Source organism: Dreissena polymorpha, chromosome 9 (assembly GCF_020536995.1).
Source record: "Dreissena polymorpha isolate Duluth1 chromosome 9, UMN_Dpol_1.0, whole genome shotgun sequence".
In the NCBI taxonomy this organism is placed as follows: Eukaryota; Metazoa; Mollusca; class Bivalvia; order Myida; family Dreissenidae; genus Dreissena; species Dreissena polymorpha.
Genome location: NC_068363.1, coordinates 84,922,145 through 84,933,654, shown reverse-complemented (window position 1 = coordinate 84,933,654; position 11,510 = coordinate 84,922,145). Strand labels below are relative to the sequence as shown.

The window sequence follows — 11,510 nt, the reverse complement described above, 5'->3', positions numbered from 1 at the left end:
GAATTGTGTCTTCAAATAAATGACGTTCCATTTTTTAGAGGGTATAGCATTGAACACCAAAATGATTTAGTATATTGTAACCTTAAGCAGCAGTGTAATGGCGGACGCGGAGAGAATTCAGGGGAGATAATTATGTAATGACTAAATTATGGAACGGTCTATAGAAGAGCTTGTGCCGGCGACTATTAGTTAGGGGATGAAAACTGTTTGTCATGTCTTCTTTGAATTTTTCAAGACTTTGCATTATAATGTGTTATAATTAAATATTACTTGTATGTTTGTATAGGTCCCTGAAACACGGTGCCTTTACCACGTGACTTTTTAAGATCTGTGTGGCGAGTTAAATGTCAACAAAAGCACGACAAAGGTAAGATTTTTAAGGATAACTTTTTTAATATGTCATCATTTTTGAATAGTTTTTCAGTAAAGTGCAACCGCGCGTTTGAACGGTTAGAAAAAGGTAGGATCAGTGTGGGGACATTATTTTATTATGACACAGAAACATCATCTCTCGTGAAATAAAGCAATAAACTTTATGGGCGGAGCTTACACTATATCATTTTGCATTATTTTTTCATGTTTCTTTCATATATTTATGAAAACAAAATCAAGAAAAATATTCTAACAGTAATATGATCTGTGTGGTATACGTGTTTAGAAGGATCTGTGTGGTATCCGTGTTTCTACAATTTACGGATAAATTGAGATTATAACGACAATATATATATTTTTTTCAATTAATTTCAATTATTTCAATACAACAATTACTACTACTACTACTACTACTATTACTACTATTTCTGCTACTACTACTACTAATACTGCTACTACTACTACTACTACTACTACTACTACTACTACTACTACTACTACTACTACTACTACTACTACTACTACTACTACTACTTCTACTACTACTTCTACAACTATTACTACTACTAGTAGTAGTAGTAATAGTAGTAGTAGTAGATCTATTATTATTATTTAAAAATTCATTCATTTCAGTAATCACCTATTTGGCACTAGTGAGCGGACAAGGATTAAGGGAAGAAAAAATAGAGGAAACAGTTTCACAAGACAGGAATGCTATACAGAAGGGGACACTAGGGGTAAGGTGGGAGCAGGCGAGACGAAACGATAGCAAACTGTTGCCAACAATAAGAATGCGGATAGACGAACACAATGGACATTTTAATTCTGACACAAATTCTGCAATAGAAATTGTGTCAAATATTACACAGGTTGAGAAAAAGCAAAGGCATGTTCTTTCCTGAGTAATACGTATGTTTTAAAATCAAATTTGGAATGCAAACTGATAAAACAGAATCCACCAGACGTATTGGCTTGTCATTTTGTTGTTATTCAAAGTTTAAGGTAAACGGTATGTTTATTAAAAACAAAATACTGGTCATAGTAGAAACATATATGTATATGTGTGTTTGTGTGTTTTATTTCATATATGGAATTCATATTGTTGCATTAGTTTATTACATAGTATACATATTGACAATCATTCGCCATGTGTTGGTGATAATGTCATGTTATAAATTATGTCGTTGTATTAGGTGTAACAAGTGTATGCTTATCTTTAGCGTTAATTATTGAGAATATAAAAAGTAAATGAATAAATATTATATTATATGATTATAACACTGTATTATGTGAATTGGGAATAAGACATCAATTTGGGAATAAATTGTGTTTTATCAAAAGTGCATAATATGCAGTTTTATATGTTGAATTTATCTACATTGACAAATTATAATTAAAACAGATACTTGCATATATAATAGCATCATTTAAATTGATTTTACTTCAAAACTAGATTTTTTATTAATTTAACAAAAAATCCTCATAAAATGAAACTGTGTCCATGCCGCGCATGGACACGGTTTAAAAATACACTTTATTTGATAAAAATACAATCACTGTCAATGAAAAAGTCATGGAAAATTGCTTATTAAGCTTGAATTATAGATAATATATTACAAAAATAAATGTAGATCATGAAATGAATAGTTTTGTTTGAGAAAATCACCAAAATGATGTCCACTCCCAGTTTGATGTCTTATTCCCAATTCACATAATACAGTGTTTTATATATGTACGATTCTGTGTTGTGGATGGATGCAGCTCTGAAGAATGTCAAGACATATTTCGAATTAAGGAGTATTGTATTGTATACACAACCACATTGCATACATTGTTTACTGTCAATTACCAGGGCCTAGAGTAATTATAAGCAGGCAGTTAATTATGTAAAGCAATCGTGTAAAACCCTAGTATTAGAAACCCTGGCTGCTTATGATTATCGAACTAGCTCGTAACAGTGGTATTTAAAATTGAAACCAACGAAAAAACATCGCAAAACTTTAATCAAGTTATAATTAAAAAAGAATCACAGATTCGATAATACAAATCACAGATGCGATATATTAATGAATAACGTAAATCCAAAGTATTGCACAATTATTTGAGAATGATTTCAAACACACAAACGAACTAAACGAAACCTTAAAATTAATCAAATTCGGATAACTTTAGAATCATTTTGAAAAGTAAAGTAAAAGTAAAACAACGAATAAAATAACGTAAAACGATAATGAAGTTACACAGACAAACTGTAAACCATTATGATTTTTAATCGGTATTCACGGATTTATGTGAAGTCCTCACGTATCGAGAAAGGTTTGTTCTGCGTTTGTACGTTTTGAAACACTCCTCACTACTGTAACACTAGTCATGCATGTGGGTATTGACGTGCTCTCTGAGGTCATTCTCACTCCTAACTGCCAACCCACACTGGTAACATTTCACCAATCCCTCTTTTTGCACTTTTCTTTCTAGCCATGAGTAGGTACTTGTCCGCAAAGCTCCTGCCGCACTGTACACACACGTGACATTGGGGTCCTTTGTTCGTTGAAGCCTTCTAAGATTGTAGGCATCCTGAGAAAAAAACAACATATTTTATTCACGTGACATTTTAATGCGTAAACACGCTATTTAAAAAATGTTAGTATCTGAGGACACGCGTTCGTTAGTTTTAAATTACAAACGATTTGACGATTATTGAGTTATTTCAAAATATATGATAACCTGAGAGATGAGATATATTGTATATTTGTGTTGTTTCAAGAAAATCCGTTCATCTGGTTAGCATAACTGTATAAAAATGTAACTATTTTTAAGGTATTTAATCTTACCTGAAATGCTTTCCCACAGCAGTTATAGTTTCCAGAGTTAGCGTGTCCCCTAATGTGGCGCAATAATCCAGCTCTGGTCTTCGACATTTTTCCGCATTCGGAGCATTGAGCCATACCTTAAAGCAAATATAATATCAAAAATAATATACGATACATTACTTCACCTGACAGTAGTGTTTGGCGCCAAAATAAAAATGGAATTTGATACAATAACATAAAGTGTACACTTATTTAAGGTAAGCATGGACTTGTCATCGATTTAAGATGCTCCAGCGTAAGATTTTAATATTATAATGGGGATTGTACAGAATGCCTGTAAATCATAATTATGTATTAGTTCAACAAGCGGTGCAAGCGTAGTGTATAGCCATTGTGTGTTTTACATGCTAGCGCATTTAAAAAATCCCGTTTCAAATACATTGTTGACAAGCATTTTTTTAAACAACTAAATAGAACTGAAAAACTTAAAAACAGTATACCACACAGATCCGTTGAAAAACGTATACAACACAGATCATATAACTGTAAGAATAGTTTTCTTGAATTTTGTTTCGTAAATAAATAACAGAAACCTGAAAATGGATGCAAAATGATATATTGTAAGCTCCGCCCATAAAATTTATTTCTTAATTTCACCAGAGGTGATGTTTTTGTGTAAAAAAATAAATAATGTCCCCACACTGATCCTACCCTTTTCTAACCGTTCAAACGCGCGGTTGCACTTTACTGAAAAAATACTTATTTGTTTTATAAAATCATGATACCTATAGAAAACTCTCATGAATGAGCGGGCTCTCCACTTTATCCCATTAAAAATGGTGACATATTAAAAAAGTTATTCTTAAAAATCTTACCTTCGTCGCGCTTTTGTTGATATTTTACTCCCCACACAGATCTTAAAAAGTCACGTGGTATAGGCACCGTGTGAAATATGCAACTGAATTTCTCGTTTCTTGTAATGGGTCGAAAAATTACTGGATTTTAACCATTAATTTTACAAACCGGTGTCTACGTTATAAATACTCTTTGTCTTTCTTAAGTACAAACCATTAATGTTTTCTTAATTAAATACAACTACACAAATCACGATGGCTGATAGATTTGAAGCTTTAGAAGAACAGTTAGAACGATTCATTGAAAATGCAAGGCAGCTAGGCATTATTGTCAGCGATTTCCAGCCACAGGGCCAAAATGCTTTAAATTCAAAATTGAAAGATTATTTCGCAGACTTAGTTTCCCTTTCATTGTTAAGGTTCATGGGGGGGATAAAATTCATTAAAACTTCGCTTTGGTTTTTCTTCATTGAATGTGGTACAATATGGTCAAACTATATATCATTTTAAAGCTAAAGACGGATAGAATAACATAAACACATTTTTGACAGTCAATATTTGTGTGCTTTATTCATATTTTGGTTTAAAACCAATATATTTTTACACTAATTTACAAAATCTCAATCTAAAGTTAGGAAGGATATGCACTACCTTAAGTGGAATAAATACAAAGCTATATACATATACAAGGTCAAGTTAGCAACATTTCACAGAAAATTATTGTCATAAAACAACAAATGAGTTTTTATTCAACTGCCTTTTTTGGATAAATATCCTAAACAAAGTTCTAAAAATAACTAAAACGTAACTACTTTTTAAAAATCCAGGTATGGTGGATAATAAGAGTCACAATTCTATTTCAAAGGCTTAACAATTGTGTTATTTACCTCTCAACCAAATTGCAAATTTTAAACCATCTCAAATTGAAATAGATTGCAGACGACATTTAAAATTGTAAAGGAATAAAAAGAAATTGGCAAACGATTGATTTTATATTTCTATTCCTTCTACCCATTTTGAAAGCGTGGCCATCGCTGTGATCCGTAGAAAAACGTGCAAAACAAATCGGTCGAAACCACGTGCAGTGGTGAGAAAAACGGGTATGTGTATACACATACCTGAGAAAACACAATACTTATTTTGACAGTTGGGTGGCAACTAGTAAAACAACTTTTAACATTAATCAGCAAGAGATCGCACTAAATAATAGAAATGACCACGTAGAGATATCATCACTTACCTTATTACAAATATTATCCAGCTGAAAATTGTCCCCCACACGTCTTTTTTAGTTTATTTGTATTGTTTTTCTGGAGCCGAAGTGCATCTCACAGACTATCCATCCAACTTCCGTTGTTTTCACTTTCGTTATTAAAAACTCTGTTTAAAAGAATTATTTCTACTTTTAGATTGTTAAAGCGATGTATTATTATATATTATCTATAGAATAGTATACCGTGATGAATTGAACAGAGTTACGTATCGATCTTTCTATCAGTCTGTAAGCGTACTATTTTATGCGCAATAATATATGTCGTGTGATTCGACAACGATTGTAAACATTGGTGAAATGCTTCTTACATAGTTATTCTTTTGAGTGTTTATGAGGTCTGATCGTGCAGTTTGCAAACATCAACGGAAAGATTACAATCCAATGCATTTGTCATCGTCAACCGTTTGGAATGTCAATTAGGCGATGAGTGAGTTTTTAGCATGTTTCTTTCTATTTTATTGATTTAAAAATGGCCTCCCCCATGGTGATGAAATGACATGTGAGTACTTATACTTCTAGAATAAATGTTCTGACTAATTTTCTTGAAGATTTGGAGTGCCAGGAATGAACATTTTATGGCGATTTGACAATAAGTATGACCGGAATAGAAATAGAGTTAATGTGCTCATTCTATGTACGGCGTCCGTCGTTTTGCGTCGCCCGTCGTGCTTATGGTGAGTAAACGTGATCGCCCTATGTTCGGCGTACGTCGTCGTGTGTCGTCCTTATCATGTCGTTTGCATTGTATTGCGTTTCAACTGAGTCCAAAGAAAAAACGCACACAATCTTCAAATACTAATAAATTAAATTAAGTACTTATGACCAGGACCACATCCATGAAGATAAGACCTCAACATTACGCATATTAAGAATAATCGAAGAGATTTGTTTTATCGATAACTTTGCCAAGAGCGACGGACGGATAGAGTGACAGAGTCCCTTATTTACCGGACCTGTTTTTAAATTGGCAAACCAACACATTTGAAAAACAAATTCCAAATAATAAAAAATAAAGAAAGTTTACATTTGATTCAAACACGCGTTTTGCCACATGACTTGGACAAATATTATACATTATCGTTTCAAATAATCGTAAATCTAAGTGGACAACATTATCGAGCGTCTGTTATGCTTTTCGTTGGTAATTACTAGTATGACAAAATTGGTGTATTAAGATTGCAAACAGACCCCAGTTTTATTATCTCCCGCCATAGTCGGATGGATATTTTTTTGGCGTTGTCCGTACGTCCGTCCGTACGTCTATTCGTCCGTCCGTCCGGCACTTTAGTGTCCGGAGCCATATCTTGGAAGCGCTTTAGCGGATTTCATTGAAACTTGGTATGAGTATTTATATATGGATAAGGGATGATGCACGCCAAATGGCATTGTACACCATCTGTTAATAACAGAGTTATGACCCTTTGTATCTTGAAAAAAATGCTTTTTAATATAAGCTTAGAGCTTTATCTCCATTAGCACATGAGCCAGAGCCACGAAACTTGACATAGTTGTCCTAATTCATCTGGGGGTGCTTTACACCCATAATCCCAGGGGCTAAGGTCAAGGTCACACATTGAGGTCAAGTTACAAATTTGATGAATTATTCATTATTTGGCGGGGGATATCGATTCAACAAATTTGCTGTTTATTAGTGTTTTTTGGTCCTCTTGCTATTATATGATTTGACGTTTCAAAGTTTCTATATCAGCTTTAATGCCCTGTTTATTTCATATTTAATTCACGTGGTGTAAAATTAAAATTGCGTTCACTAGAGATCGCGTTATGCTCATAATGAACAAACAAGATTACACTGCCCCTGAAGTCTGACCTTACCTTTTTTTAATTGTTTAACTACGTGTGGTTAAATTTCATAAGGTGACAGTGTGTGTGTAATCAGGGACGACACTTTCCTCAGGACTGAACAGGCTAATATGAACAGGCTAATATGGGATAACTTTTTACTCCTAGCCTCTGGGTAATCGAAGTACTCCATATTTCGCCATATTCCTGATTTCACATGTGTTTTTACTGATTTTACAACTGTTTACATCTGTCTTAGAACAGAATGTGTCTCGATGCGATCGATTATTCTGGGACGACACTTTCCTTTTTTTATGATATTTTTCGTTTCAGGAAAGTTTCATCTTAGCAAAAAATAAAGTTAAGAAGGAAAGTGTCGTCCCTGATTAGCCTGTGCGAACTGCTCGGACTAATCTTGGACGACACTTTACTAACATGCATTAATCTCCTTTTTCACAGAGCGCGGCTCATATGTATTCCATAAAAAACTCAATGACCTCACACAGCTGTTGGCTTAAATTGTTGTGACGTTTTAACGTATTTCATGATCATCGTGTACATCTAATGTCTCAATTACACATAAAATAAACTCAAAATGAAAACAATACCTTACATTTAATACCAAATGAATATTGATGTTAAAATTAAATAAATGGTGGATTTCTTCTTCATATACACGCAGTAAAGGCGAAAACTGCATTTCCTTTTGGCGGTTCTTTGTGTAGAAGATAGAATTAGGAGTTTTCAGGTGGAAAGAAACTATCTCTCTGTTTATCGAAAGTAAACTAGAACGAACATCTCCGCGTTTGTTCGAACGGGTAAATCATTTTAGCATAATGGACAGATCCAAGTTTTCTGACAGTGGTAAACATACTAAAGGTTTAAGGTAGTGTTTGATAATAAAAAAAGCAATAAAAACAATGACTTGCGTATTGTGTTCTAACATATAATTTATTTTACCTGAAAACTTTTGCGTCGCGTTCAACAATACAAAATTGCTTTCTTTAACAATAATGGCATCAGTCCACGCACTCAGACTTCTTTGTGCAGGAAAACAAACGTCTAAGCCAGTTGCCCATCCTGGCCGCCACGCTTGGCTTCTTGCTGACCTTCGCCGCTTTCACAGAGTTGTCTCCCGTTACAAGTTTCGGGTCAAAGAAGGCGTACTCGGTCACATCGGAAACCTGCAAAATGAATATACTAATATATAATTCTACTTTGATATCTGCGGTTTAAATGATATATGATAACTTAAAGCTAATACATGAAAAATGTATGTTCGCATAAACAGTTTTTAAAACAAGAAAATTGTCCAAGGCGCGTTGTGATAGGCATATGGGACTTGTCCATCGGTAAGATAATGGGCGCATTACTCTGGTATAAGTTGATCACTGCATGGTAAAGTTTCTTTTCAAACATCTCCACTTCATAGTGATGAACTGTTTAAAGATTCCAATCACTTGAGAAGTATAGATTAGTTCTATATACAAACATTTAATGGAGACAGACCGACCTTACGAACGATTGAATCTAATGACTCTCCATAAAGCGTCGTTTGTAAAGGGAGAATAATTGTTACAATTCTATATTATTTCTAATTAAATACTGGCAATGTCTTTCGACTCGATTAATTTATATGGCAGTAAATGTATATTTCTTAAAATATAATGTCATCGAAGAGCCGTGAATTAATTTAACGGAAAATTACAAAGTAAATGACGATTTATATAGATTTCAAAATCACAATTGTTTCAGCATGTAATTCCTCCAAGCATTTGTATTGGCTATCACAATAATTGTGCCTGCAATTCAACCAGAACCTACCTTTTCATTGATATTCCCGCAGTTTGTTCCTTTCTGGTCGACCGCTGCAGACGATTGGTCCAAAACTGAGGCGATTGGTTCGAGAGAAGTTATGGGATTCTCTCTGTGAGTCTGTCTCTGTCGTTGTCGACGAGATATCCGGCAAGAGCAGAACCGTTTTCCAATACTCAAGCGTTTCTCTCTGTCACCAGCTCCGAAACCGGAACAGATGAAATCTCAAGTGGAGCTCTAAGAAGTTCTTCTATGGTGACATGCGGACAGTCTCCTAGCAACAGGGCTTCAAAGCTGAGTGTTTGTTTCTCGTTAATACTAGTGATGACCGGCGACGGCGATTGTGGCGTTATGTGGCCGATGCTATGTCTGGTTATGTCGTCAAACACTGGGTAGATTTTTAACCCAGTATAAGGCAACAGTTGGTCGAATTTTGTACGTGCTGTATACTAGTATTCATTACCTGTAAACATATAAACACATTTTAACAGTCTTCAGAAAAAGCAAGTTTTATGTTAAAGGGACTGTCCAACAAATAAAAGCGTCGTTCGACGCGAATCGATATTTTGGGAAACTACGAGGATTGATTTTATAGCTAAAAAATACCTCCGCATTTGACGTGAGCGTGGATGGTCGAGTGGTAAAGTCGGGAGACATTTTACTCCAAGCTTCCATTACTCTAGGGGTCAGTGTGTCGAGCCCTGTGGAGGTTAACGTTTTTTCTTCTTTTTTTAAAATTGTATTCTTATTTTTTACTGGAGATTTTTAGTTCAAGTGTTTAAATTTATCAATATTAAGCATTAAATGCAGTTAATGACACGCGTTAATACAAGCCATAATCTGTTGGACAGCCCCTTTAACTATTAATGATTATAATAATAATTACAAATACTTTAATTTAAAACGACTGTAAGTATATATTCTGTGATAAATTTAAAGAAAATGAACTATAACTGCTAACATGCAAGATGAAAATAATGATACCTGTTCTCAAATAATGCTCCGATCTGCACAAAGTGTAGTAATTATCGAAACCAAAACCGGCAACATAACCATCGAAACTTATGCCACGATTTCTCTCTATTTTGATATCTTTTTATACTTTTTCTCTCGCCTCCTGAGCATATTTTGCTTGCAGATCTCTAAGCTGTTCAATTCTGACGACCGGCTCAAACAAATCTTCCATATCGTGTGTTTTGCGTCTATCTTGTTCAATTCTGCGTTTGCGACTGATCGGCGTTTCCATGACGTTAACGTCATTAAACTGTTTTCTTTTTTTCTTTTTACGTCATTACTGTATATGACGCCATGACGTCATTGTAACATAAGCGAAACATCTACCGCTGCAGTTGAACAATGTGTTTAATGCTTATTTGAGTAATTACAACAAAACAGCGTTTTATCAGTGTGGAAATAGAGTTAGGTGCTTAAACTTGTGTATGGCAAATACTGACAGAAAGTATGTTAAAGCAGTAAAACATGATATTATTTTTCTTGTCAAATGTTATCCAATGATTAGTTTCATCATTCTATTTTTCCCGAAATTCGATGTGTTTTTTAATCTAAAAAATATAATGCATATGACTTGAATAGAATCTTTAAATTCTATAGATCCCTTTTACAGATTTTGATCATAAAGAATGATTTTATATTAATCATTCTTAATACAAGGATACCCGAACGCACGTTAACCCCCGGTTGTCTTTAAATTCAGTGGCGAGATTCTTTGTGTTGATAGTTGAATTTAATGTTAAAAGAATTGATATTCTCACTGTATTGCTTAAGTGTGGCCTTTATTTTTTTTAATATTTCGACGTGCAATTAGATCTAAATATCATCAAAATTAAGTGTCTGAAACTAGTTTAGCCTCGCTCTGGGAAAACGGGGCTTAACGCATGTACGTAAAGTGTCGTTCCAGTTTAGCCCGTGCAGTCCGCACAAGCTAATCTGGGACGACACTTTCCGCTGTTATTGTATTTTTATGTTTAATCTCATATTATGCGGAAACTGTCGTCCGTGATCGTTCCTGTCAACTGCACACGCTAATCTGGGATGACAAGTTACGCATATATGATGCATTTAACCCCGTTTTACGAGGACGAGGCTCATTTTAATTCGATTGCTTCTCAAGCATCGGGCGTATAGAAACACTATCGCCTTTGTTTAATGGGGTCGAAGGATCACGGCCGGTAATCAACAACCAACACTATCGCCTTTGTTTTATGGGGTCGAAGGATCACGGCCGGTAATCAACAACCAACACTATCGCCTTTGTTTTATGGGGTCGAAGGATCACGGCCGGTAATCAACAACCAACACTATCGCCTTTGTTTTATGGGGTCGAAGGATCACGGCCGGTAATCAACAACCAACACTATCGCCTTTGTTTTATGGGGTCGAAGGATCACGGCCGGTAATCAACAACCAATTCTTCGACTTAAGTCTAAAAATATAATAGTTTTGAAAATAGTTTGTTCTAATAACATAAATCAGTTCATAATAAATTGGAATTTTACACCCCTAATTACACATTTTTTTCTGTAAGAACAATATATATATGATATACGAGACATATGTGTAGACTAT

The 11,510-nt window shown here is 34.5% G+C and overlaps 2 long non-coding RNA genes across 2 annotated transcripts; both read right to left on the bottom strand.

Moving 5' to 3' along the window:
• Positions 1–2,577: 2,577 nt before the first annotated feature.
• On the bottom strand, positions 2,578–4,149 carry LOC127845757 (uncharacterized). Its single transcript, XR_008033375.1, has 3 exons — positions 4,058–4,149; positions 3,204–3,319; positions 2,578–2,946 (listed from the first exon to the last, which is right to left on the bottom strand). It is a non-coding gene; the product is annotated as an uncharacterized LOC127845757 (long non-coding RNA).
• Positions 4,150–8,041: 3,892 nt separating this feature from the next.
• LOC127845756 (uncharacterized) lies at positions 8,042–10,174 on the bottom strand. Its single transcript, XR_008033374.1, has 3 exons — positions 9,909–10,174; positions 8,934–9,387; positions 8,042–8,293 (listed from the first exon to the last, which is right to left on the bottom strand). It is a non-coding gene; the product is annotated as an uncharacterized LOC127845756 (long non-coding RNA).
• Positions 10,175–11,510: the final 1,336 nt, after the last annotated feature.